At 39.9% G+C, this 27,170-nt stretch overlaps 1 protein-coding gene and 1 long non-coding RNA gene across 6 annotated transcripts in view; both read right to left on the reverse strand.

Annotated features, from left to right (window-relative positions):
• Nucleotides 1–25,827, reverse strand: part of LOC144588034 (uncharacterized) — a 53,734-nt gene extending 27,907 nt beyond the window's left edge. Inside the window, exon 1 of the long non-coding RNA XR_013543340.1 lies at nucleotides 16,675–25,827. This is a non-coding gene — a long non-coding RNA (uncharacterized LOC144588034). The remainder of the gene's footprint in view (nucleotides 1–16,674) is intronic.
• Nucleotides 1–27,170, reverse strand: part of IGSF11 (immunoglobulin superfamily member 11) — a 235,217-nt gene that overhangs the window by 189,503 nt on the left and 18,544 nt on the right. The gene's annotated exons all lie outside the window — the stretch shown is intronic.

The raw sequence follows: 27,170 nt of genomic DNA on the forward strand, positions 1-27,170 counted from the left end.
ACAAAATGTTGATCCTACACACCTTTGCATACACATATTATATCCCTGCCAGTAATTTCATAACTTTCAGCTACTATACTTCTCATTTTTTCTTTGACAAAGTTGTCCTATTCTCCAGTGCTGCCTCTTGTGTCTGAATTGTAGAGACACAGAACATGAACCCATAGCTTCACTCACCTATCCTTTCCTCTCTTTCTCTCTCCCCACTAGTGAAAAGTACTTGCATAGTATCACTGTTTTCATTCCTAATTAGAACACCTTAATGCACATAACCATCAGCTAACACTCACCTTTGTTGCTTTCTTTCTCTAACCGTTTTTCTTCCTCCCTCTCTTATATCTACTACTGCTGGAAATTGGGTTGTGAACTCGTTGCAAGAGAAAATCTATCATTTTTGCCTATGTACAGTAGCTCCAAAAAAAACTACTAGCAGTGAATAAAAGGACAGGCTGACAGTAGGAGCAAATGGACTTCCTTCATTACTTAAGCATTATTATCTCTGGGACACACAAGACAAAGAAATTAAAGGGACAATGTTAAAATGGTCTAAAAATTTTGGATATACTGTAATATAAAATTAGAAAATTGGCAACAACTGTGGACAAAAATTACAGGCTAACATTAGCAAATCCCTATAAAGAAAATGCATATAAAATGCTGTATAGATGGCACTTGCCTCCAGCCAGACTGGCAAAAATGTTTCCAAATACAGTGGTGCCTCGCATAGCGATCGCTCTGTTTAGCGATGAAATTGCTTTGCGACACATTTTTTGTGATCGCAAAAGCAATCGCTTTGCGATGTTCCCTATGGGGGAATTTCGCTTTGCGATGACCGATCATCGCAAAGCGACCATTTTTGGCCAGCTGATCAGCGTTTTCAAAATGGCCGGCGGGAAAAAAACATGGTCGCCCGCTGTTTTCTGGGACGGATTCTTCGCTTAAGAGGCACCAAAAATGGCTGCGCTATGGAGGATCTTCGCTGAACTGTGAGTTTTAAGCCCATAGGAACGCATTAATCGCATTTTAATGTGTTTCTATGGGCTTTTTATTTCGCATTGCGACGTTTTTGTTCTGCAGTGATTTTTGCAGAACGAATTAACGTCGCAATGTGGGGCACCACTGTATGTTGAATAAGTGTTGGAAATGCAAAAATCATGAAGGAACTTATTACCATGGCAATAAAGCAAGAAAGTATTCAGTTAAAATTCACAAGTGGATAAAGCAAATATCAAAACAAGAAATAGAATTTAAACCAGAAACATTTCATTTGGGATTATTGCCAAACAACATAAATACACAAAGCTACTACTTAATATTATCTCTTTCCTGATCTGTCACGGAAGCTCAGAACCCATTAACTGATAACTCAAGTTTTGATTTCTTTTGCTCCAATGTGCATTACTTTACATTTTCCTGTATTGAAACACATTTCCCATTTTGCCACCTATTCTCTGAGTTTGGAAAGATCCTTCTGGAGATCGTCACAATCCCTTCTGATCTTCACCTCCCAGAAAAGTTTAATGTCATCTGCAAACTTGGCCACCTTGCTGCTTATCCCTGTCTCCAGGTCATTTATTAACAGGTTGAAAAGCACTAGTCCCAGGACAGATCCCTGGGGCACACTGCTCTTCACTTCTCTCCATTGTAAAAACTGCCGATTGACACTTACTCTCTGTTCCCTGGTTCAATCAATTCTCAATCCTTAGGAGGACCTGCCCTCTTATCCCCTAATTGTAGAGTTTTCTCAGCAGTATTTCTCAGCACCCCCATTTCCGTACTTATATTCTGCCTTACTCTTCAGCACCTGGGACCAGAAAAAGATGCCCTCACTTTGTTCTTATCCAGCATTGCCTTATGAAGCATCCAAGGTTTACTATGCTACTAGAGGAATCCTCCTGTGAACTGACTACTGTACTTGTTTCTTATGTCAGTAGCTGACAGCCTGGATTCAACAATGAGAGAAGGATCACCTTTTTCCACTACTGTCATTGTATCAGCCAGTCCCAGCCAACTCAGAAGCTCACTACAAAACCACACATTGGTTACAATGGATGCAATAAAAATTTAATTTATTTATAGCATTTCCAATTACATGTAAGGTTTTTAGAGTACTATACAATCTGTCCAAACCGGGAGAATAGGCGGCAAAATAGCAAATGCATTTCAATATAAGAAAATATAAAGTAATATACTGAACCATCCACTCACTCGTCCGCTGCTGCCACTGCCTCCACACTCCCTTCCAATCGCTCCAGAGCCCGCGATCGACTAGCCACTCCTGGCAGAAGGAGGGAAGACACGCCTCCCTGCCAGGCTGATGAGTGGCTAATCAACCACGAGCTCCGGAGTGACTGGAAGGGAGCACGGAGCCAGTGGCAGCAGCGGAGTGGTGAGTGGACAATCCCTCATTATGTCCACCTGTGCAAGGGTATTTGTATTTACAGTGGTGCCTCGCTAGACAGTTACCCCACATGACAGTTTTTTCGCTAGACATTCACTTTTTGCAATCGCTATAGCGATTCGCAAAACAGTGATTCCTATGGGGGAATTTCGCTGGACAATGTTTGGTCCCTGCTTCGCAAACCAATTTTTGCTAGACAATGATTTTGACAGCTCCCGCCGCGCTCACAAAACAGGTGTTTTCGGGACCTAAGCTTCGCAAGACAGCGATTTAAACAGCTGATCGGTGGTTTGCGAAGCGGCTTTCCTATGGCCGATCTTCACTAGACAACGATGATTCTTCCCCAATGGAATGCATTAAACAGGTTTCAATGTATTCCAATAGGGAAATGCTTTTTGCTAGACAATGATTTCGCTCAACAGCGATTTCAGTGGAATGAATTATCATCCTCTAGCGAGGCACCACTGTATTAAGTGGCTCTGATTTCTTATTTCTTTTCTTTTGAGTCATGCCATCTTGGGACTGTTTGCTTTAAACTAATTGTTAAAATTGTAAATCTAAGATTTATATTTTATATCGATTTGTTTTTATCTATGTAAAACTGTGTATATTTTAAATTGTTTTTATCTTGTATGTTGTGAACCGCCCAGAGTAGACTATATCTAGATGGGCGGCATATAAATAAATAAATAAATGAATGAATGAATGAATGAATGAATGAATGAATGAATGAATAAATAAATAAATAAATAAATAAATAAATAAATAAAATATACTAATACACCCATATCTAATCCCTAATGCATACAGGACTGAGTGCAGGGATTTAGCAAATTTGACTGCTGAAGTGTTAACTGCCAGTGTAAGAATATTTAAAGAGCACTACTGGGTTAACAGCAAAGTTAAGTCTCTTGGTCCTCACAGTGGCTTGCTGGATACATTTCAAAAGCTCAAAATAGAGGATACAAGCCTACAAGATCAGAGGAATGGAAGGTAGGAGTATGTTTAGAAGAAAGCCTGTGCAAACATTTGTGAAACATGCTTAATAAAGAAAGGCAGACCTCATTTGAACTTCCTGCACTCCAGTGGGACATGTACTTCCTAATAACAGAACAGTCTGGAGAATCTCATTTCCTAACAAAAAAAGGTACAACACTGTGGTAATTTTGTAGTCATGACTGCTATGGTATTACAGATTCTACTATGCTAACGGAAAACATTCTATGTTATCAATTATTTATGCATACAAACACTTTTATAACAGCACAGCCTGAGTTCCCCATTTCTGCACATCAATCTACCTGTCCAAACTATGCTGCATAAAATGCCAAAAACTGAAGCCAAAGAGATGAGTACCCCTTGGGTTAAGAGACCTGAGAATCTGCTGTTCTTGTGACTATGCAGGCAGTATAACAAACAAGAATACACAAGCTACTTAGCACATCAAAAAACTGAAAGAGATTGTATATGTCATGATCAGACCTGAAAAAAGGAAGACAGCTGTTGGGAAATGACTCTGCAGGCATAAACTTTACACACAGTATGAATTGCAAATAAAGCCTATTACTCTGATTATAGAATGCATTTATTGCCCAATTAAATAACGCGAATGCAGGACATAATGAAGATAGTGGTCAAATTCCTATTGACCTCATCAGTGCAAAACCAGACTATATGATTCACAATTATCAACATGATATAACACCTTCCCAAGCCAGTGTTTAACTCCCCCAGTCCTTTTATCTAGTACAAGAATATTGTACTGAAATTTCTAAAAATGAAATTCAACACTTGGCCATCAAGTGGTGATAAATAACTGCTCTAACATTGCTTTTCTACTAGTACATATGCAGTGATTAGGTAAAGAGCACTCACACTGGATCATTTGTAGAAAAGAAAATAACGCAGATGCACACTTAGCCCTTGATGTTGTGTTATGTCAACACTAGTGATGTACAGAAGTGTAAAATGTGGTATGTCTATCCAGAAACTAAACTCTTAGAAACCTATGTTCTAAGTTTGGCAGTTGATAATCAGTGAACATTAACCTTCGGAAAACATTTAAAAAAAAAAATCTACTACACCGTGTATCAAGGAACTGTGAGATCATTATTTCCTGTCTATTACTCACTTTGCACTTTTAAAACGTTCCTACATTTATTTATTTATTTATTTATTTATTTATTTATTTATTTATTTATTTATTTATTTATTTACTTACTTACTTACTTACTTACTTACTTACTTACTTACTTACTTACTTACAATTGTGTGCAGTAAAGCCAATTTGGACTTACGATGACCCTTTTCAGGGTTTTCTAGGTAGAAAGCACTCACAAGTGGTTTACCATTAACCTCTTCTGGGGGCATCCTGGGACTGTACAAGTTGCCCAAGGTCACAAAGGCTGGCTCCTCTAGGATGCATAATTCATTAGTTAGATTTATATCCCCTCTGTCCTCCAATGGGTTCAAGACTGTGTGCATGGCTCTCTCCCCACACCCAATTTTATGCTCACCAACAATTTTACAAAGGAGCCTCACAGTGCCAGCTGAAATGTTGGGAAAAGGATGGTATTAAGAAGAGTAGGGAACATCTACTGCCTTTTTCTATAATCTACAGAAGCCAAGGGAAAGAAATGACCCAAGGAGAGACAAGTCAAAAAGGTCTGTGTTTTTCTTGAAACATCAGGGGGTTGGCTCTGATGAACCTCAGGTTCCCTTCCAGCTGTACAATGTAATGAACCTGACCCACTTCTTCAGTGGCCTGAAAACAGAAATTAAAATAAATAAATAAATAAATAAATACAAAATCATAAAGCAGTTTAAACTACTTAAACACATAAAATATATTGTACAACAATAGGAGCGACTGCCAATTAAAAAACAATACTCACTGAATATACTGCAACATTGCATCCCAATTTTATTGTAAATTTTCTTTGCATAAAAATGCAGCATCTCATCTTTTGTGTAGCAGCTCTTGCATACCACTTGGTAACAAAACAAGACTCTTTACTAATTAGGCCAGGCTAATGAACTTTTTAACAAAACAGTAAGTGGTCTCTTTGAACAAGTTTAGCATTGCATCCACTTACTCCATAGTAAAAACAACAGTATAAAAAGTGGAATATTTTCAAAGCTACTTCAGCTGCACTATAGAAACAACAGGGAACTTGCAGAATATATATATGGAATATATATTAGCCAGAACACCAGCAAGGAAGGTTTTATTTAGCATAAGCTACATGCCATAAACTATCTGGAGATGAAAATTTGGGCTTCAGTCCACAACAGCTTTTTTTGTTTTTGTTTTTTACACACACACACACACACACAGAGAGAGAGAGAGAGAGAGAGAGAGAGAGAGTTAGCATTCAAAGTGTCAGAAAGCTGTTTTTAAATCAGATATATTTTTGTGTGTTTGAAAAAAATGCTTTTAAGTTTCTTCGCATTTTTATGTCAAATGTCATTCTCTCGTATTTTCCATTTTGAAGTGAAAGGCAGGGCTTCAAATTTTCATTCATCTATATCAGTGATTCCCAAATTTAGGTACATGTACTCCCAGGTGTACGAATCATGACATTTAGTAGTACATGAAAAAAACTGAATAATGGTGGGAAAAGGAACATATGTCAACAGTGTAAGTCGCTTATTTATATCTTCATCAGTGAGAAATCTCTCGGCGCCTTTCTTCTCTTCCCACTCACCATGTGAGAGCTCATCCAATTGGTTTTCTCTCCAAGGTGGCATCCATTTTTGATTCAATGCTAATGCAGGGGCTTGTGCCACCTGCTCCTTTTCTATCAGTGACAGTTTGAATGGGACAAAACACCTTACAGATGTTAAGCCTTTTGCTGGTACACTTGTGCACACTGAGAGAGTGATGAGTGGCCTGAAGATGAAACGGTGAGAGAGCCCCCCACCCCATGCCCTGCCTCCCTTACAGGAAGGGTACAATTGATGAAAATGGTCTGCCAAGTGTGTACGCAAGTGAAAAAAGGTTAGGAATCGCTGATCTATATTGTCTATATGTTTTGCCATTCAAAACATATTGACTTGTCAGCTCTTTGCAGGGTACTGTAAATATGAAACATTGTATGTTCCATTGTACAACCACAGCGCTAGCAAGTGGATGATGCTTACAGAAAAGATGGGAGGAGAGAAGAACAAGGAAATGATCAAAGGAGAATCTCAACATGCTTGTAAATACAGAACACACTCTGCACAACTTTATGCAAGTAGTTCACAACTTTGTGTTCCTCACACTCCTAGGCCACAATTCTCAGCATCTCCTTGCCAGTGGTCAAGAATTCTGGGAGCTGTAGTCTGACAATAACAGGGAACTCAAGTTTAGGAAACACTCCAAGCTATATAAAGAATTTAAAGGAAAAACTGGAGCATTACATAGCCTGAAGATGTGGTGCTGAACCAGAGGTCACTACTGGCCATGGTACAACATAAGTACCGTAGTGCACACAGGAGTCTAACTGCAGAACCAAAACTAACAACTTCCAATGTGATACTGCAATTACCAATCAGAACTACATAAGGACTGGGCTCCCTTACACTGTAGAGGATTAAAGTCTTATCTAAAATCCAGTTCCAATAAAGAAGTCTAGCCCAACCCTCATTTTTTTCACAAAGCAAGTGCTCAAGCACAGCACTTTGGTGGCCTTCTGAGAGAACCTTTTCCAGAAGCAGTTGAAGTAGATAATTAAATTTGGAGGAACTCTCAGATAATTATTCTATTGATAGACTTTGCATTATGTTTAAGCTTACACTGTACATCTATAAAATGTACATATCTTTAATTACATAGAATTAGGGGCTGGAAGTGACAGTAAAATAATCTAATCTAATCCTCAAGAGATTTAGGACACCCAAACTAACACTAGCAAATTAATCCACTGAGCAGAAGACTGAGTCAATTACAGTATATCAGAGTAGCCCATAAAACTAAACAGGATTTTAGTGACCAATACATTTAGTGACCACAAGGGATGGAAATTTACTACCTTCAGGATCTATACTACTAAGAGTCAGCCTATTCCACCAACTCTACAAAGATCCAACATCAGATCTGCTGATTCCTACCTTTCCATATCAAGGTTTGTGGTGTTTCACTGAATCCCACCTGCAATTTTCATCCCACGCCTCTTTCCTATCAGGTTGCAAGACTTCATTTTTCCTCCCAGTGTTGACACTAGTGCACAAACTTGCACATTTTGCCTGCATATTTAGTCATTCTGTCTAATGTAGGCATTTTCCTCCATTTGACTAAAGCATATCTAAAACATGCATATTTTTTTCAAACATCTGCATTTTAGGCATTTGCGTTCTGAAATGTACACATAGATTTGTTCCTGCTTTCCTTCTCCAAAACAGCCTAGAACCCTCACAAATGTGTGTATTTTCAGGATACATTTATTCTTGCAGTGACTCTTGGTAGGTGTGAAAATGCTACTTTCAGTAAATCTATCAAATCCCCCCCAAATATTTTCCACCTCTGTCTTTAACAATCTACTCTTTGTAACAGCACAGTTGCATTCAAATAAATTTCTGTCAATTTAAGAACATATGGAAATGGCTAAACATTTGTGAAGTGATTTAAGCAAGATAAAAGATGGACAAAGTTATTTGCTGTATGTACAATGAACATTGGTTGAAATCTTGTTTTATAATGCAGGACGAAGGCAAAATGTAACATTCACTTGCTTCTATCCAGCAATTAATGAACCACCACTCCAATTCTCGAGAGTCATGCTCACAAGTGGGCTGGACATATGCTTAAAAATCCCAGCAGGGACCTCTTGTCAGCTAGAAGCAAGTGAATGTTGCGCTTTCTGCCATCTACCTGTGTTATTACAGGTTTATTAACCAACAGGATTTCAGCCGATCCACAGATGCTAGATGCGGCCCAATGTAGTCTCAGTTCAAACTCCCAGAGAAACTTCAGAGATTTCAGGGTGGCTTTGGTGAGCATAGAGAAGAGTTGGGAACATCTAGGGGGAGCAGTCCATCAGGAGGATATCCAGAAAGTGATAAAAGCTCCACAACAAAACTTTTAAACATTGCTTTAAAAGTGGGTCCTCCTATATACTTTAAAACAAACTAAGAATGTTCCTAGAAATGATGGTAAATATTGGCATTTCCAGAAGCATCAAGGGGAGAAAGCCTGTTGACTCAACAGCACCACCTTTCAATTGTGAAAGTATCTGAACCCTCCAAAAATCTTTCTTTGTCCACCAAATATCCTCAGCTTCATCAGAAAGACAATTCTGATCATGGTGGTGGTGGGGAGAATCTTTGCATAGCTTCATATCTGAGATTTCACCTTATAATAGAGTCATAATAATGTCAACTTTAAAAGAGTCTCTCTCTTCCCCTCTCAACTGTAGCTTCAGTTTGTAAAATGGGGATCACTGTTGAGAAACGGTATCCTCCTGGGGAGGCTCTCTGAGTTGGGAATCGGTGGCCTGGCGCTTGCCTGGCGCCGCTCCTTCTTGGAGGACCATCCCCAGAGAGTACAGCTTGGGGAGAGTGTCTCGGCCCTGTGGAATCAAAACTGTGGGGTTCCCAGGGGTCGATCATCTCTCCAATGCTATTCAACATCTACATGAGGCCGCTGGGTGGTGTCATCAGGGGATGTGGGGAATCGTGTCATCAGTATGCTGATGACACACAGCTCTACATCTCTTTTTCACTTTCTGCAGTGGATGCCATTCTGTCCCTTCAGTGCTGTCTGGAGACTGTACTGGAATGGATGCAGTTGAATGGGTTGAGGCTGAACCCAGACAAGACGGAGGTCTTGAGGGTAGGTGGCCCTTCCATCAGCGGCGTGGGTGACTCCCTCTCTTTTGGGGGGTCAACCCTCACCGCAAAGAGTGAGGTTCGCAGCTTGGGAATACACCTGGACCCGGCACTTACGATGGAAACCCAGGCAGCGTCTGTGGTCCATTCTGCCTATTTTCACCTGTGGCGGATTGCCCAGCTGGCGACCATATCTTGACAGAGGGGCCCTCACTACTCTTGTCCACACGCTCGTAATCTCGAGATTAGACCACTGTAATGCACTCTGCGTGGGGCTGCCTTTGGGATTGATGCGGAAACTTCAAATGGTGCAAAATGCGGCAACCAGGCTCCTTAGTGGGGTAAGGAAATATCAGCATATCTTCCCCACCCTGGCTGCTCTGCATTGGTTGCCCATTCGTTTCCACATTGATTTCAAAGTTTTAATGATGACGTATGAAGCCCTAAACGGTTTGGGACCTCCATACCTGGCAGATCGCATTCTCCCACCCAGATCTACTCGAATCACCCAACAAAGCCAGCAGGGATGGCTGAGGGGGCCTTATGCCGAGAGAGGCCTGGAAAGAAAGAACAAGAAACTGGGCCTTCTCGACAGTGGCCCCTCGGCTGTGGAATAATCTACCAACGGAAATCCACCTGGCTCCCTCGCTGGGTGTTTTTAAAAGCCATTTAAAAACTTGGCTCTTTAGGCAGGCCTTTCCTCCAGTCAATTAACTGTTTCATTTCTTTAATTTCCCATCTTGATAATGTATATATCCACTAGTTAGTTGCTTGTACTGTATTAGTGTATTAAGTTTTAATAACTATATTATTCTATTGTATTTTATCACTTTTTTTGTAAGCCACCCCGAGTAGACTTTGTCTAGAGGGGTGGGGTATAAATCTAAATAAAGTAAAGTAAAGTAAAGTAAAGAATTGCTGAGAATCACTTTAAGTATCTGGAAACCTTTGACAGTATTAACAGTGTATTCATAGATAGCATTTCAGGAATATATTTCTGTTTCTAGTTCTACCCAGTCTGAAGAAGTGGACTTGTCCATGAAAACTCACTTTAAAATATAGCAGTTAGTCTTTTAGGTGCCCCAATGTTTTTGACTTCTTTATTTTTTTATTTTTCTTTAGTTTTACCAGATACGTAATGAATAGGATTTTGTTTTTGTTTTGTTTTTAATGTGTCACAGAGAATTGGCACATGGCATTAATGAAACTGGACATTCCACGGTCACATGACCACAGTCTACAAAAAGCCAAAAGCAAAGGAGAGTCTTTTTAAGAGAACCCACTGCAAGTACTGGCTTCCATTTATTTAACGTACCATCTGTCAATTCTGAGCATGCCAAAATGAAGCAAACTTGGCAAATTCCAAGAAGAAAAGAGATGCAACAATCAGAGCCAAGCAAATGTGAGGTAAAAGAAATATAACCGAAGAGATTATAACTGTTACCAAGCCAGAGAGGGTTTAATAACAGTAAATACATGTGGTATGCATGGAATTGGGGGTAGGGGATCAAAGCAATGATCAAAAGAAAGCCACAAGGTAGACTCCCACCAGGTCTTTCCCCCAGAAGAGGTGAATGCAAGGAGAAAAAGAGGAAGTAGAGGCAGTATTGAGCCATGGTCAAGAAGCAGTATATGGTAGCAGAAAAAGCTGTCATTTTTCTTGGTAGAATTATTACCATGAAGGCTCAAATACACTTCAGCTTTGAGTCCACAAGAGGGATTTATGTGTCCCACTTGCTTGTCCACCAGCAACTCAGACCATGGGTCACCTGTCACATAATCAATGGAAACAGAAAGCCACAAAGTATTCTGAAACTCTCATATCCAACTCTCATACTGAAAGAGCTTTAGAAGGTTGCAGAACAGGCTCCTTAGACCGTGCACACTATCTGGAAATTATGTTCATTTTCAGGTTTCATGCTACCGTGGACACAGATATATATATATATATATATATATATATATATATATATATATATATATATATATATATATATATATATATATATATATATAGATATAGATATAGATATAGATATAGATATAGATATATATATATATATATATATATATATATATATATATAGATATAGATATATATATATATATATATATATAGTGCATGTACTAAACCAGATCTATAATAAATAGATGATATGTAATAAGCCAGAATCTAAGAATATCAAGTTCCAAAACTGGCAAAAATTCGGAATATTCTTTGTCTTGGTGCTTTTAAAGCAAAATGCCTGTTCATTGTCCTATATACCATGCAGAGAGAAAACTTATACATACGGCAAGCAGAGTAATAAATCTCATGAGTTATCAACAAACAGAACAGAGACCAGCATCCTATTACTAGCCTCTGTTCAAGAAAATCGGAGATATTAAAGGAACATTTTGTGCAAAGATGGACATGATAAAGGACAAAAATGGTAGGGACCTAACAGAAGCAGAAGACATCAAGAAGAGGTGGCAAGAATACACAGAGGAATTATACCAGAAAGATTTGGGTATCCGAGACAACCCAGATAGTGTGGTTTCTGACTTTGAGCAAGACATCCTAGAGAGTGAAATCACGTGGGCCTTAGAAAGCTTGTATAACAACAAGGCCAGTGGAGTTGATGGCATTCCAGTGGAACTATTTAAAATATTAAAAGATGACGCTGTAAAAGTGCTACAGTCAATATGCCAGCAAATTTGGAAAATTCAACAGTGGCCAGAGGACTGGAAAAGATCAGTCTACCTCCCAATCCCAAAGAAGGGCAGTGCCAAAGAATGCTCCAACTACCGTACAATCGCACTCATTCCCCACGCTAGCAAGGTCAGAATCCTCCAAGGTAGGCTTCAGCAGTATGTGGATCAAGAACTCCCAGAAGTACAAGCTGGATTTAGAAGGGGCAGAGAAACTAGAGATCAAATTGCTAACATGCGCTGGATTATGGAGAAAGCCAGAGAGTTCCAGAAAAACATCTACTTCTGCTTCATTGACTATGCAACAGCCTTTGACTGTGTGGACCACAGCAAACTATGGCAAGTCCTTAAAGAAATGGGAGTGTCTGACCACCTTATTTATGTACTGAGAAACCTATACGTGGGACAGGAAGCAACAGTTAGAACGGGATATGGAACAACTGATTGGTTCAAAATCGGGAAAGGGGTACGACAAGGCTGTATATTGTCCCTCTGCTTATTTAACTTATATGCAGAATACATCATGCGAAAGGCTGGACTGGAGGAATCCCAAACCGGAATTAGGATTGCCGGAAGAAATATCAACAACCTCTGATATGCAGATGATACCACTCTGATGGCAGAAAGTGAGGAGGATTTAAGGAACCTTGTAATGAGAGTGAAAGAGGAGAGTGCAAAAAACGGTCTGAAGCTCAACATAAAAAAAAAAAAGATCATGGCCACTAGTCCCATCACCTCCTGGCAAATAGAAGGGGAAGAGATGGAGGCAGTGACAGATTTCGTGACAGCAGCCACGAAATTAAAAGATGCCTGCTTCTTGGGAGGAAAGCGATGACAAACCTTGACAGCATCTTAAAAAGCAGAGACATCACCTTGCCAACAAAAGTCCCAATAATCAAACCTATGGTTTTTTCCTGTAGTGATGTAAGGAAGTGAGAGCTGGACCATAAAGAAAGCTGACCACCGAAGAATTGATGCTTTTGAATTGTGGTGCTGGAGGAGGCTCTTGAGAGTCCCCTGGACTGCAAGGAGGAGAAACTTATCCATTCTAAAGGAAATCAACCCTGAGTGCTCACTGGAAGGACAGATCCCGAAGCTGAGGCTCCAATACTTTGGCCATCTCATGAGAAGAGAAGTCTCCCTGGAAAAGACCTTGATGTTAGGAAAGTGTGAAGGCAAGAGGAGAAGGGGACGACCGAAGATGAGATGGCTGGACAGTGTCATTGAAGCAACCAACATGAATTTGACCCAACTCCGGGAGGCAGTGGAAGACAGGAGAGGCTGGTGTGTTCCGGTCCATGCGGTCACGAAGAGTCGGACACAACTAAATGACTAAACAACAACAAAAGAGTAGACCCACTGACTCAGTTAGATTTATATAAGTGTTGACTTGCTATTCAGCAGTTAATCCAATGGGTCTACTTTCAGTTGGGACTATCAAGAGGAAACGGATCTATCCACAATCTGGAGGATAAGATCAATTAGAAATCCAGGCCTAGTGGGTATTAGATATTCCTCAAACAGTTAACCCTGTTCTACATGGCAAAGTATTTCCGAAGCCAAAGATTTAACAAACAAGAAAACACGCAACACTGTTATAAGGTCTGTAGATCTGCTCCTGAAGGAGAAAGAAAAGAATCAAACATTCCAGTACATTTTTTTTTCTAATTTCTCATATACCTGCCATAAATTATGGTTCACATAATATGAAGGACTTAAACAGACTTATGAGAACCACCCTCTGCGAAAACCTCACACAGAAACTTAGGGGACTAAAGGTTTGAATAGTTAGATAACCATGGACATTTACCTTCTTATAGGACACAGGCAGTGAAGTAACTGATGAACCTCCTGCATTGCGCCTTGATTCATGAGAGATTGTCTGTTAAAAGTTAAACCAGTAAGAAATTATACCCAAATATCTAATAACCCAACTTCACAAAAATGGGTTCTCTGCTCCACTTTTAGACTAGAAATTTCCATCTGTTTATAGGTCTCACCTTGCATGTTTGTAGAAACTTTTTCTAAAAATAAAATTTAAGATGAAATAATTTATAACCATTGGAAAAATAAATCTCATATATTGCTAAATAAGTTTTTTATTAATTATCTATTATTTTGAAAAGGGAAACAATATTGCAGGCTGAATAAGAGCAAATTATATGCATCTACTTAGATAATAATGTGATCTTGGTCTAATTCTCCTCTCCTTTAAATGGCATAAACAAATTCATTATTATGCTGAAGAACACACCTAAAATCTACAAAGACAAGCTGTCAGACATTTCATGAAAACAGACTCCCACAAGTGAAAGTAGAGCAGCATGCTGCAAATTAAACAGGCAATACGAACAAGACACCACTGTTTTATTTCTCAACATTAAGTAAAGCAAAGTGACCAAAGTATCCATTACAAAGGTTGGCAAACTTAATCCTGAAACTAAGTGTCAGTGAAATTGCCAAATCCGGTACTTTTACTAAAAGTGTCTTGACTAAAGATTGGGGTATTCATATTCATATATGAATATCCTCGCGCAGCTGGAGTTAATGAGGGTCCAGCCCCTGCGGCCGGACTGTCCACTCATGCATCAGGCGGTGGCCTCGCTCACCCTTTCAATCACTCCTGGAGCCCCACTTTTTTCCTGCTTGGCTAGCCACTCCAGGCAAGGGGGGGAGGACAAGTTTTCCGGCATGGCTGCCAAGTGGCTAGCTGAGCAGGAAGAAAACGGGGCTCTGGGAGTGATTGGCAAGATGAGCAATATCCAGTTGCACAAGGATATTCATATACAAATACGAATACCCCCATCTCTAGTCTTGACTTTGTTATCACTTGACTGATTGGTTGTTTTATACAAAAATCCAATACAGCTACTAATCTGACTATACAAATTACACTAAAACAGTAAATATTTTCATGAAACATAAGGAATGGTCAGTAACAAGAGGAGAACAAGAAAAGAGATATGCTTCATAGCAACTATACAGTATTTTATTTTGGCTTCTTTTCGCGGAATTCCCATTTGCGCCAAACTTCCTATATCACAGACTGATAGACTTAAAAGGGTGATAGAAAGTTATGTATAAGTTAGGCCATAAAAAGAGCAGAATGAATAAAAATCAATGATTTTATTTTATTAATAATTTAAAACTTTAAATTGTTTTAGTTTAATTTTAATTGAATGTTAATTAAATTCGTTATCAGAAAGTGAACACTTTCAGCAGGAACAGAATGGATCTAGACTTAATCCTGCAATTCCATCTCCAAAAAAGTTTCCTCCTGCTTCCTCCTGCTTTCTATATATTTTTCACACTACACACTTTTCACGTTCTTACAAGGGATAGAGTTGCCGGACTCGCTGTCAAATTAGACTGAAGTTGCACCAGTGAATCAACTTGGACGTGACCTTTTTTTTAATGACTCAGATTCGACTTGTGACTTGGAACCCACCCACCCTCTCCCTCTTTTTCTGGGGAAATAAGTTTGTTTATAATAGGGATTCAGGCTTGGGACTTGGGACCAAAAGAATCAGATTTGGGACCTGGTACCAAAGACTCGAATTCTGACTTGAGACTCAGACCCAAGGATTGCCAACATCTCTGCTCCTTTCCCAGACTGATTCCACCTTGAACAATCCTGTGTTCACTGCAATCTCAGACAATGGAAGTGTCAAGTGAAATGAAAATTATTAGGGGTGGAATCAGTCTGGCCAAGAAAACTGTGATGGGGGGTGGGGATAACAAAAAGCACAACTAGCAAGATTGCACCAGGATGTGGTTCACATTATTACATCTGCTTCCAAACTGAGTAGTGATTATGCAATTAACTCATATTTAAATAAATCTGATTTAAGCCAACACCACCTTGATAAATAATATTGAGACATACCACAGAGTTTGGAAAACTAGGGAGTCTGTGCCTATAGAGCATCTTCCGTTTAGATTGCATTATTAACACTATTCACCATGTGGCAAACATTCGTAGTTTTGTTCATCTTCAGTTTGGGAATTATTCTTATCCCTCTTATCATGTGGTTCTACTACAGCAAAATTGAGAAACTCTGCCCCTCTGAATAATTTGGTCTCCAGTTCACATCAGTTTCAACCAGCATAGCCACTGGAAAGGGTCTCAGGAGTTGTAGGCCAAAACATACAAGAAGGTGAAATGTTCCCCTCACCCTGCTGAAAAGACTGTTTAAATAAAAATGCATTATTATTTCAGCCAAATACTAATCTAAATGCATGAATTTAGGACATACATCAACTGCAGCTCATAAGGACGAATGACGCACATTCTATGCACATTAAAATCTTGCAGTTCTGAAACAACTGTCTCCTTGTTTTTAAATGTATAATCTTGGTCCAGTCATACGTACTTAGAAACAAAGCTTAGTGTGTTGAATGATTCTTCCTCTGAAGTACACCAAGAATCTCAGAATTAGCCACAGCTACATTTTCATGGCTAGATCAGGGTCAGCAGTTTTAACACATGCTGTTCTTCCACTTGTATATAAGTAACATAGACATTACAAGTCTATCGTAGGAATCAAACTCTAGAATTCTAGATACTATGCATGGTTATATCCCTAGAAGCAATCTACTTTATCCAGCTTCACCTGGGTTAAAACTTTAAAAGTCCCATGCTGAGTGCTATCTAACTTCTCTCCCACCCCCAATTTTCTTCTTTCACATTACTCTTTCTCAGACACACACACACACACACACACACACAGAGAGAGAGAGAGAGAGAGAGAGAGAGAGAGAGAGAGAGAGACAGACTCTCAGTCCTTACTAACCTTCTACCAGGACTAGGAAACCATTATTCCCACCGTCCATCACAGTCCTGTCCTTCTCTTCTTCCCTTATTCAGCTTGTTGTCCATGAGAGGGGAGGGGTTTCTTCCACCTTAATAGCTCAGAACTCATGGGATAGAAATTAATTTTCTCTGGAATACAACTCCCAGAATCCCTCAACTAAAATCTTCAGAATACAACTCCCAGAATCCCCCAAATAACACCACCTAGATATAACCCCTTCACTTACTGATGCTGCAACATCAGTAGAATCCATGTAAAATGTTGTATTTTTCATTGTTTCTGTTTTGGATTTATTTCATGACAAACAATACTAACTTTTTACTATATTGATATCTGAAATGTTTATACTTTGGCTTATATAATCATAATGAAAATAACACAAAAGCAACCAAGAAGAAGCCAAAACAGTCAACACAGAGCCAAGTATCTGATACAAAGGAGAGGAAAGACAAAGCAACTACATCAGGTCTCCCATTCATCACACCTTCATGATATATGTTTACACAGGTACTTAACCTAGAACCTGATGCCAAAGTAAAGCTTGTCAACCTACAACTACTGGATAGCTCAGTGGTTTAGGTATCTGGCTGCATTGCCAGAGATTGGGAGTTCAATTTCCACTGTAACTCCTTGATTGAGGCTAGACTTGATGATCCATAGGATTCCTTCTAGCTCTGCAGTCTAAAGATGATGTGATGATGATGATGATGACAATGACGATGACAATGAAGACCCACATAAGCCACAGTCTCCAAATCTAGGAGCAGAAGAAGTAACTCATATCAACCTAAGCCAGATTTCCCTTGCATCCTTTTACAGCAGGGGCCAGGATGGTCTGATTATCAACACCTATGTGCTGTTCAATATGACAGAGTGGTTATTTCCAGGGAACAGGGCTACGCATTTAAGATTCTCTACCCCTCAAGAAAGAGGAGCAGTTTGGGGAGTGTAGGCTTCTTTCCGAAAAGTGAAAAAGGATGGCTGGAGTTAGTTGTCTGATAGGAGCTCTCCAAGGTCCGGCAGATTTTGCCTGATATTGTATTGTACCTGCCTTATTAATCCTACTCTGCAGACTTCATTATTCACAGTCAAGAAAAGATCACGGCAATGGGTATCATTAAGCTGAACTTAGATCCAAACCTTCCTGAAACATCATTGTGTAACTCTACCAGAAAAATGGCAATGACATCACCACCAGCAGCAAATTGTCACTAAAGAGTTGCTGCTTTGATTCTAGATAATGTACAACTTTGCTTCTTTGCACATAAGTCACATCCAGCCTGAAATTAAAACAGAAAGTCTTTAATTAGTGTCAGTCTGCTGATGCTGGTGATGTCAGTGCCACTATGCTGGCAGAGTTGCACAACAGGATACTGGCCAATCCATTTTTTCCCCAATGTGCAATGCTCTCTCACAGGAAGAATGTACGAGCCCCTCATTGTCGATTTTCAATGTAACTTTTTATTTCAGCCCCTTTTTTCACTGTTTTAGGTGTGATGACGCTCTTTTTGAAAGCTTTAATGTAGCACTTGGTTGTTTTTATATTGTTGTGTCTATGAAACTATTCTGTACAGTGCTTTGTAAAGGCAGTGTGCACTGAAAAATGGGATTATTCAATGGGATCAAGAAATCCTATCACTGGAAGATATTCTAGGTATGTCCTAGAAATGTCCAGAAATGTTGAAGATATGGAAAAGCACAACTTGGGGGGGGGGATTAAAACATAAGCAAAATTTATATCTTACTGAACATTAAATTGTTTTATGTGTGTAACCACATAAAATATGTAACTTACAACTTACGTCTTTGTAACAACATAAAATTCATTAACTCATAAAATGTGCTAGTCAGCATATTTATGAAATATATAGAATAAATTCCTATGCATTTACGTATACAGAAAAGTAAGACTGATTCTGTTTTGTGGCATTTACTACTACGCACTTGAATATAGCATCACAGTCTCAAAAGTACAAATGGCTTAATTTTGTGCAAGACTAATTCTGAACACCTAAAAAGAATGCTGAGAGCTGCTGCATCCAATGTTACTGAAACATACATACATATATTGATGTTTGCTGTATAGAAAAATAAAAATAGAAATACACTCATTTTGAAGTAAAGAAAATGCACCAACTGGGCAAAGACAGTCACCACTATCTGTATTTCAGAGGCCAGAAAAATATAAGAGCCCAGTAAGGTAAAGAATTTCAGAATCATGTTGTGACTATGAAACTGGGAGATGATGGGTGTGATAGTATAAAACATCTGGGTCGCATTGAGAAGGCTGATTTAAATATTCGGATACATTTAAAGTAAGGCAACCCCTGATATTATTCTCATTTTAGAAGTGGAAACCAAGGCTCACCGGTGTTTTCAAAGTGCATGGTAAGTACCCTTGTCCCTTGTAGCAACATTTATAATTAACACATCTAGTTCAGTTCTGGCTTTAAAAAATGAACACCTGTCTCTGTATACAGGAGCCTGCTGGGACCAAATTGACAAAACCAAATGTTGCAGTGCCATTCACTTTCAAGCCGGGAGGATACCAACTCCCCCATGAAGTGTGAAATGTCTGAGTTCACCAGCCTGCACAATTAGATAGCCATTAACACCACACCAACTGCCCTGTATTTACAGGAATTACTCAGCTAGAAAATGGTACACAGCACAGCAGGCAGAAAATACAGGCTGTTTAATGTACACCTTTTAAAAAAGAATAAAGTGCAGGGGAGAGATAAGAAACCATAAGGGTTTTGTTTTTTTTGTTTTTTTGAGGGGGAAAGAAAACCATTAATACTATTCCTTATAAGAAAGACATGTGGGAATCATCAGAAGTCAAAAACCAAGTATGAGACACAGTTCTCTATCTATTTACTAGTATTTCCTTATCTGTACTTGAGGACACCTGGAGATTTAGGAATGTGTAATATGATGCTATCATTATGCTAAAAACTCACCCAGTTTAATGATGAACAACATCTTGCTATCATCAGTAAGCTAAGACTTTTAAAATCATCATCATCATCTTAGAACTGCAGACCAGGAAGGGAAACTATGGATCATTACGTCCAGGCCCTGTCAAGAAGGCACAGTGGGGAGTCGAATTCCTAACCTCTGGTTCTTTTTTAAAGCTTAAGGCAGAGAATTTGAATGATTTCTCTATTAATGGTCAAAATAGAAACAATGTGTGACTTACAGCTTATTGCTTTTTAATAACATTCCCAATTCTGGAACTCAAACAAGCCACCTTACCCTACTTAATAAAGAACTGTTCCATTACATCCAACCTTCAGAACACGGCCAAAGAGCCCAAAAACCCACAACAACCAACTGTTCCATTACATCCAACTACCAAAATATATATACTCAATAGAGTCAGCCTATGTAGATATGGGCAAGCTGCACAGTCCTAGGGTGAACCCAGCAGAAGGGAATGGTAAATCACTTCTGTGTATTCTCTATCTAGAAAACATAGAATGGGTCACCGTAACTCAAAATTTACTTCAGGACATGCAATTTATTAGCAACGTAAATGAAGCAATGAATTAGAACAGCAGTCAACTTGTAGGGCAAATACTTTAATTTAAATTAAAAAAGAAACAGCTCTGAAAATTCCTGATGGAGCAACATTATGAGAAGTATTACAAGTTATATTCTCTAAACATTTGCATGTTCACTCAGTGTTACAGATGGAGAGACACGTCCGGAGGGGGAAAAAATAGATTTGAAATCCAACAAGCCTAGCAGAAATGATTTGATTCCTGTTGGAAACTGCAAGCCATGTTTTTCAGTGACACAGAAAATAAACTGCAATTATGAGTTACACATCAAGGAATCATTTATAAACTCGTCAACAAAAATCTGTTTACATGTTTGGTCAGTGGGAGCCATTCAATCTTAGAATTAGAGTTGACCAGAATTAGGGTGTGTTTTCTGAAAAACAATTTTCTCTCCCCCATCTCCATCCTCTTCTTCATATATACCCATATACACAGGTGCAAAATACTCTGCTGATTTCTCTGATTTTGGTAAAACAGAGATGCAAGTCCCTATGATGCAGTTTATCCCATAGTATCTATGCAGGATACCCAACTCAAAACAAAGACAACAGTTCCTGCACTTGCTCTAAATCAGCGTCATAAAGAGACCAATGTAAAAAATGTGTTTGTCCTGTTTGCAAAATACACCCTTCTCCCCACAAAAAGAATCGCTGGAAGAAAAACAGCACTGAAGAGTGTACAGTAAAAGGATATCAAGAAACAAGGTGATTCCAGGATCCTTCCTCTCAATTTCAACGGGGGGAGGGGGGTTGTCACATAAAATTTCAACAAAGATCTTTCCATATTAGAAGCCAATTAGATTTAGCACAGCCTGAAGTCAAATGTTTGCTCAATTAACAGTTACTACCTGGCTGGATAGCTCAGTGGTTTAGGTATCTGGATGCAAAGAGTTCTGAGATACCTAAACCACTGAGCCAGATTCCATCTTATTGACATGAAGGCACGCTGTTGTTGTTTGCATGACAATAAAAAAATCTTGCAATATGATGTACAATCATGGGAAAATGTGGAAAAAGAGGAAATCTATATCTAAAATTACCTATTCAAACACCCTGCTGCAAAATGTACTGAAGGAAAAAGTTGCAGGTTTACATAATAAAAATTTTGATTTTGTGTTTTATACACCAACTGTGTGTCACACTGTTAGAAAGCTCACTCCTTTTACCAACTGATGTGGTTAACAATCTGACTCACCACAAAATTCAGCCTGGACTCAGGTAAAAAAAAAAGGTCATAACAAACCACAGGGGCAACACTAAAAGCCTGGGTACTATTATTTACCTTGTGCTATAGCAATATTATCCTGTTTCCACCTTCCTTTCCCTCACTCAGTTCTAAGGCTGCCGAGCCTCATATTATGGAGGAGAGAGAGGAGTCCAAAGTTACGTTGGTCCATAAACAACTAGATAACTCCACAGAGCACTGGCATTACTCCACCTAAGGCTAGCAAAAGCCTTCCTTCTGCTGCAGTCACTTGGCAAGCATACACCTCACTGACTCAGCAAGCATCCAGCACCTCATCAATTACATCAAGATACTGCTTATGCTAAAAGGGCCATTTCAAGTCAGGATGCAGGAAGGGATGGCGCACATAGGGAGTCTGAGCCTATTTTTGTTGCCTACATAGGCCAGCACTCCAAAGGAGGTCCCTAGACCATTGGCAGAAGGAGTTCATACTTATTATTAGCCAAATGGCATCTGTTTGCCTTTCATACAAATAAATACAGGACATTCTGTCTGTCAATCTATCAAAAAGGACAGATTCCTTTTTGACATTACTGGACAGGGAGGAAATCTAAAGCAACAGATAAATGCAGGAGAATTCAGAATAATATCATTGCAGCCTGTACCCAAAAAGCAGACAAGCAAGGCTGCACCTAACGTGTCATGTATGTCAGCATCGTTTTTCTAAAAAAAGAGGCAAATCATTTGCATCATATAGCAAACAGTATGTGTAATGAATGGAAAGCTCCGATTATGGTTGAGTCCTGTAAGAAAGGCCAGAGGCATGCCAGCTGTTTCAAGGGCAGAGGAACAAACTGCCCTTGACAAATCAAAAAACAAAGGCTAGGGATATTTTGTTCCTCTGACAGTAAGCCAAGGTCTCCTTGGTCTATTCTGGTCACAAAATTCTGACAGTAACCCCACAAATCAACAGAACCTCCCTGTGATGTAGCAATAACTATCAAGAGCATCCATGGAATCAAAAAGGTTGTTCACTTCACAGAACATCACTTTTTGAAGCTTGGGGAGGACTTGAATGTACTTGAAGCACCAATGAAGAAACTGGTAAGGTTTGATTTTATTTTCAAACGGACATGATTCCAGAGTTCTGAGCTGCAAGGACGATTCAGCCAGAGAGGAAAAACAGGAGATCAGAAGCAGCAATTGTTAGCAATGATTATAGCATAAAGCATGCCATCTCAACAAGCACCAGCATTTTGAAAACTATCTCCTCTCTAGCCAGATTTAATATATCAAGCATACCAGTGACCAGTCTCCATTTTTGAAAACAAAAAGGTGGGCGGCAACTCAGATCTGCTGACTGCCTCAGGCAAAACACAGAGGTTCCTAAGCAAGTGAAACACAGAGAAAGAAATACGCAAGCCTTTGTATAACAACACAATTCTGGTTCTTTTAAGGCTAACTTTACTACACATCTGCTCCTCGTGTGCAGGAGGGGGGTTAAGGGCCACATCCAGAGCATGGAAATGTTAGTTTTTTAAACTTTTCCGGAATCCTTCAGCCACTATGAAATAGGCCCTGTGTGCTGCTAGATTCTAGGAGTTTTAATCCTAAAAATACCTCTTCTGACCTCTGGCCAGAGCAGTCCCACTATGTCACCTAACTTAATTGTTTCTATAGCTACTGAAGTGTTATGAACAGTTTAACTGTAAACACTAGATAAACAACTGGAATGAAAGAACACTGTAGGGAATGCAAAAAACAGATGAACATCCATTCCTCTACCACAAGCATAAGATACGTAAACACACCAACTGCAGTAGTTCAGTTAAAATATTTATACTGTACTCTTTGCTAATCCATCAACAAAACCAAAGGAACAAACAGAACCCAAGCATTTACATCTTTGCAGAATCTATAATCCTCAAGGATCCGAATGCTTCAAAAACCATATGCATATATACCACCTGAATAATAATGTCCTCTAACAATGTGTGAGCAGTCAATAAAAATATTTTAAATAAATAAGTATAAATAAAGATGATTGGGGAAGAGGAGGAAAGAAACACAAAAACAGAGAGCAAGAAAGAGCAGACTAAATGAAAGATGCAGGAAAAAACTCTGCCTATTGAATTAGTGCCAAGTGGTAAAAACAACATGTGATTGTTGTTCTACTGACACTTAGTGTTAAGGCATGCAATACCTCAATTTTCCCAACATTCTCAGCTGACCAGTGATAGCAGCAGAACTTGACGCTGATAGTTCTTGCCTTGTAGCTGCTGTTGCTGCTACTGCTCTCATTTTTGAGTCTTAAATGCTGTCAATTCTCAGCCATTCTCAACTTTTTGGTTTTGGCCATGGCCCTTTTAGGAGCTTTTCTCAGGTTCTAGAGCCCTCTGTCAAACAAGGATAGGAACAGATATATTTCAGAAACATTTCACATTTTTTCAGTCTGTGGTTCCCTTCAAATGTGCCAGCACTTCCCACCCACCCATCCCAGTTGAGAATGGCTGCCTTAGACAACCTGTCAAAACACAGTAATGACAATTGCCTTGTGCTTGAGTGATAAGTGATTAAATGACATAAAAAGCAGATTTTTCCTTGCTCTGTGTGAAAGTACATGAGCACACCAGGGGAGCCTGGAGACTATCTTGACTGCTGAGCTGACACTGATGACATCAACATTCAAGCAAGCCTTTGCTGTCTAAAGCTCGGTATCCTTTTCCCTAAAGGCAACATAGGCATAATGCAGTGACACAATGTTGGGCCATTTTCTGGAGTTTTGAATTATGGACCCAGAAGCAGTATTCCATATTCATAAACCATTTTTATGAACAACTGACTAGGCAGATACAAATTTAAGTATTATGCTTCCTTTTCGGCCAGTGTGGCTGACACCACTAGGGTCTTTGTTCACTTAATAGCTGTCAGGAGGCAAACTCTTGAAGGCCAAACTATACACAATCCTCAGATGTATATAATTTTGACCTGACTTTCAAGCACTGACAAATACAGAGAGAGAGAAAGAAGGGGAAAACAGTGGCACAGGTTTCAATCTAAAGGAGAATCCCAAAATAAGCTGGGAACTGCATGCCTCAGAATAAGGCAATGGAGAAGACACTGAGTGACTATGGAGCTTTTCCAATGGAAAAAAATTATTTTATTTTATTATTTATTTTATTTATTTGATTTTTACCCCGCCTATCTGGACAACTCGTCCACTCTAGGCGGCTAAAATATATAAGACAATTGATTCTGAATTTGCAGAGGTAAAATGTCATACCTCAGAAGCTGATTCTATGAAACTTCAGCTTCCATTTTGAGACATTTCTTTAAACTCAGGTCCTGAAATTTATTTATTTTATTTATTTATTCAATTTATCCCCGCCCATCTAGACCAACAGTCCACTCTGGGTGGCATTACAAAAATTAAAAAAAAAAATAGCACTAATAAATATGCAGGAATCCAAGATGTAAAAAAAATGTAAATATTAAGATACAGCAGGAGGGAAAGCCTGCCTAAATCACCATGTTTTAAGTTTGCTTTTAAAGACACCCAGAGAGGGAGCCAGGCGGATCTCAACGGGCAAGTTGTTCCAGAGGCGAGGGGCCACTGCCAAGAAGGCCCGGTTCATCGTTCTTTCCTTCTAGGCCTCCCTCAGCGTTCGGCCCCTCAGTCGCCAGGCCTGGCTAGAACCTGTGTCGCTGGCAGAGCTGGGTGGGAGAAGGCGTTCTGCCAGATATCGAGGTCCTAAACTGTTTAGGGCTTTATAAGCAATTGTAAGAACTTTGAAATCAACGCGGAAACGAATGGGCAATCAATGCAAGGTGGCCAACGTGGGGAAAATGTGTTGGTGCCTCTTCACCCCAGTTAGAAGTCTGGGCGCAGCATTTTGTACCATCTGAAGTTTCCGTGTCAATCTCAAAGGCATCCCCAAGAAACCTAACATCGCACCGGAACAACTTCTAGACTTTGTTGTCTCCTTGCACTCACCAAAGCTTTGCAAAACCCAGCCTGATGAAGAACTTTAAAAAGTTCTGTGGTTTTGAGCTTTCAGTGATCTAATAGTTTTGTATTTTCTACAAGGTTTATACAGGGTTTTCTTTTCTTTTTAACTCGAAAAAATACTGAGAGGTGGCTACTTCTATCTTTCCCCTGGCATGGGTCTGCAGTGGTACCTCATATAACGAGCGCCCCGTTTAACGACGAATCCGCATAGCGATGTGGATTTTTGCGATCGCAAAAGCGATCACATCGCGATGTTTCCTATGGGGAAAAATCGCTTTGCGATTTTTCCCCACAGGCCCCATTTACCCCAGCTGACCGACGGGCGCTTTGGAGCGACCACGGTGGAGGCTTACCGGGCGGTCGCTCCGAAGCCAGTGCTGCCCAGCTGGGGGGAGAGGGCTTCGGAGCAACCGCGGTGGAGGCTTACCAGGCGGTCGCTCTGAAGCCAGCGCCGCCCAGGTGGGGGGAGAGGGCTTTGGAGCGACCACAGTGGAGGCTTACTGGGCAGTCGCTCCGAAGCCAGCGCCACCCAGCTGGGGGAAAATGACTGCCCACAGCGCTTTCGCACCTCGCTTACCGAGGCGGCGAAAATGGCGGCCGGATGGGGGATTCTTCGCTTACCAGTGAGTTTTTCCCCAATAGGAATGCATTAAACGGAGTTTAATGTGTTCCTATGGGTTCCCCCCCCCCCCCGCATAGCGAAGAATCCGGATAGCGACGTTAATCCTGGAACGGATTAACGTCGCTATGCGGGGCACCACTGTATTATTTATTAAAATTACCCATGCTGCTTATTTCTGCTCTTTCAAAGAGTGTAAAAGATAGAGCACTCATTTATTTATGTCCATGTATTTAATTAAAGTATTTTTTCAGAGTTTTCTAGGCAGAAAATACTCAGAAGTGGGGTACAATTCCCTTCTTCTGGGGGCATCCTGGGACTGCAGCTTGTCTACAGGCTGTCTCTTCTGGGATGCCCAGTGAGAAACTGAACTCGAAACCTATGGCTCCACAGCCAAATACCGAACTCAAGGGCTATCCAGCCAGCACAATCATAATCAAAGAAACTACAAAATTCCAATAACAAAAAAATAACTCAATATAATCAGATTTCAAGATTTTTGTATTTATTATTCTAAAGTATTTTAGGGTTATTGATGTTGGTTTTACTATCTCTATTTTTATTTTTGGTTTCTAGTTTACATGTTCTAACCCACTCAGAGTAGTGCTGTGATACTAATGGGAGTAGGATATAAAATGAATGGATAAGTAAATAAATAATAAAGTCCTATAAAGACTGAAGAGAGATACGATATCCTCTTCGAATCCTTGAAAGATTATCGTACACAGGAGGGGTTTGTTTGTTCAGTCGTTTAGTCGTGTCCGACTCTTCGTGACCCCATGGACCAGAGCACGCCAGGCCCTCCTATCTTCCACCGCCTCCCGGAGTTGTGTCAAATTCATGTTGGTTGCTTCGATGACACTGTCCAACCATCTCATCCTCTGTCGTCCCCTTCTCCTCTTGCCTTCACACTTTCCCAACATCAAAGTCTTTTCCAAGGAGTCTTCTCTTCTCATGAGATGGCCAAAGTACTGGAGCCTCAGCTTCAGGATCTGTCCTTCCAATGAGCACTCGGGGTTGATTTCCTTTGGAATTGATAGGTTTGTTCTCTTTGCACTCCAGGGAACTCTCAAGAGTC

This window comes from Pogona vitticeps, chromosome 3, assembly GCF_051106095.1.
Source record: "Pogona vitticeps strain Pit_001003342236 chromosome 3, PviZW2.1, whole genome shotgun sequence".
NCBI lineage: Eukaryota > Metazoa > Chordata > Lepidosauria > Squamata > Agamidae > Pogona > Pogona vitticeps.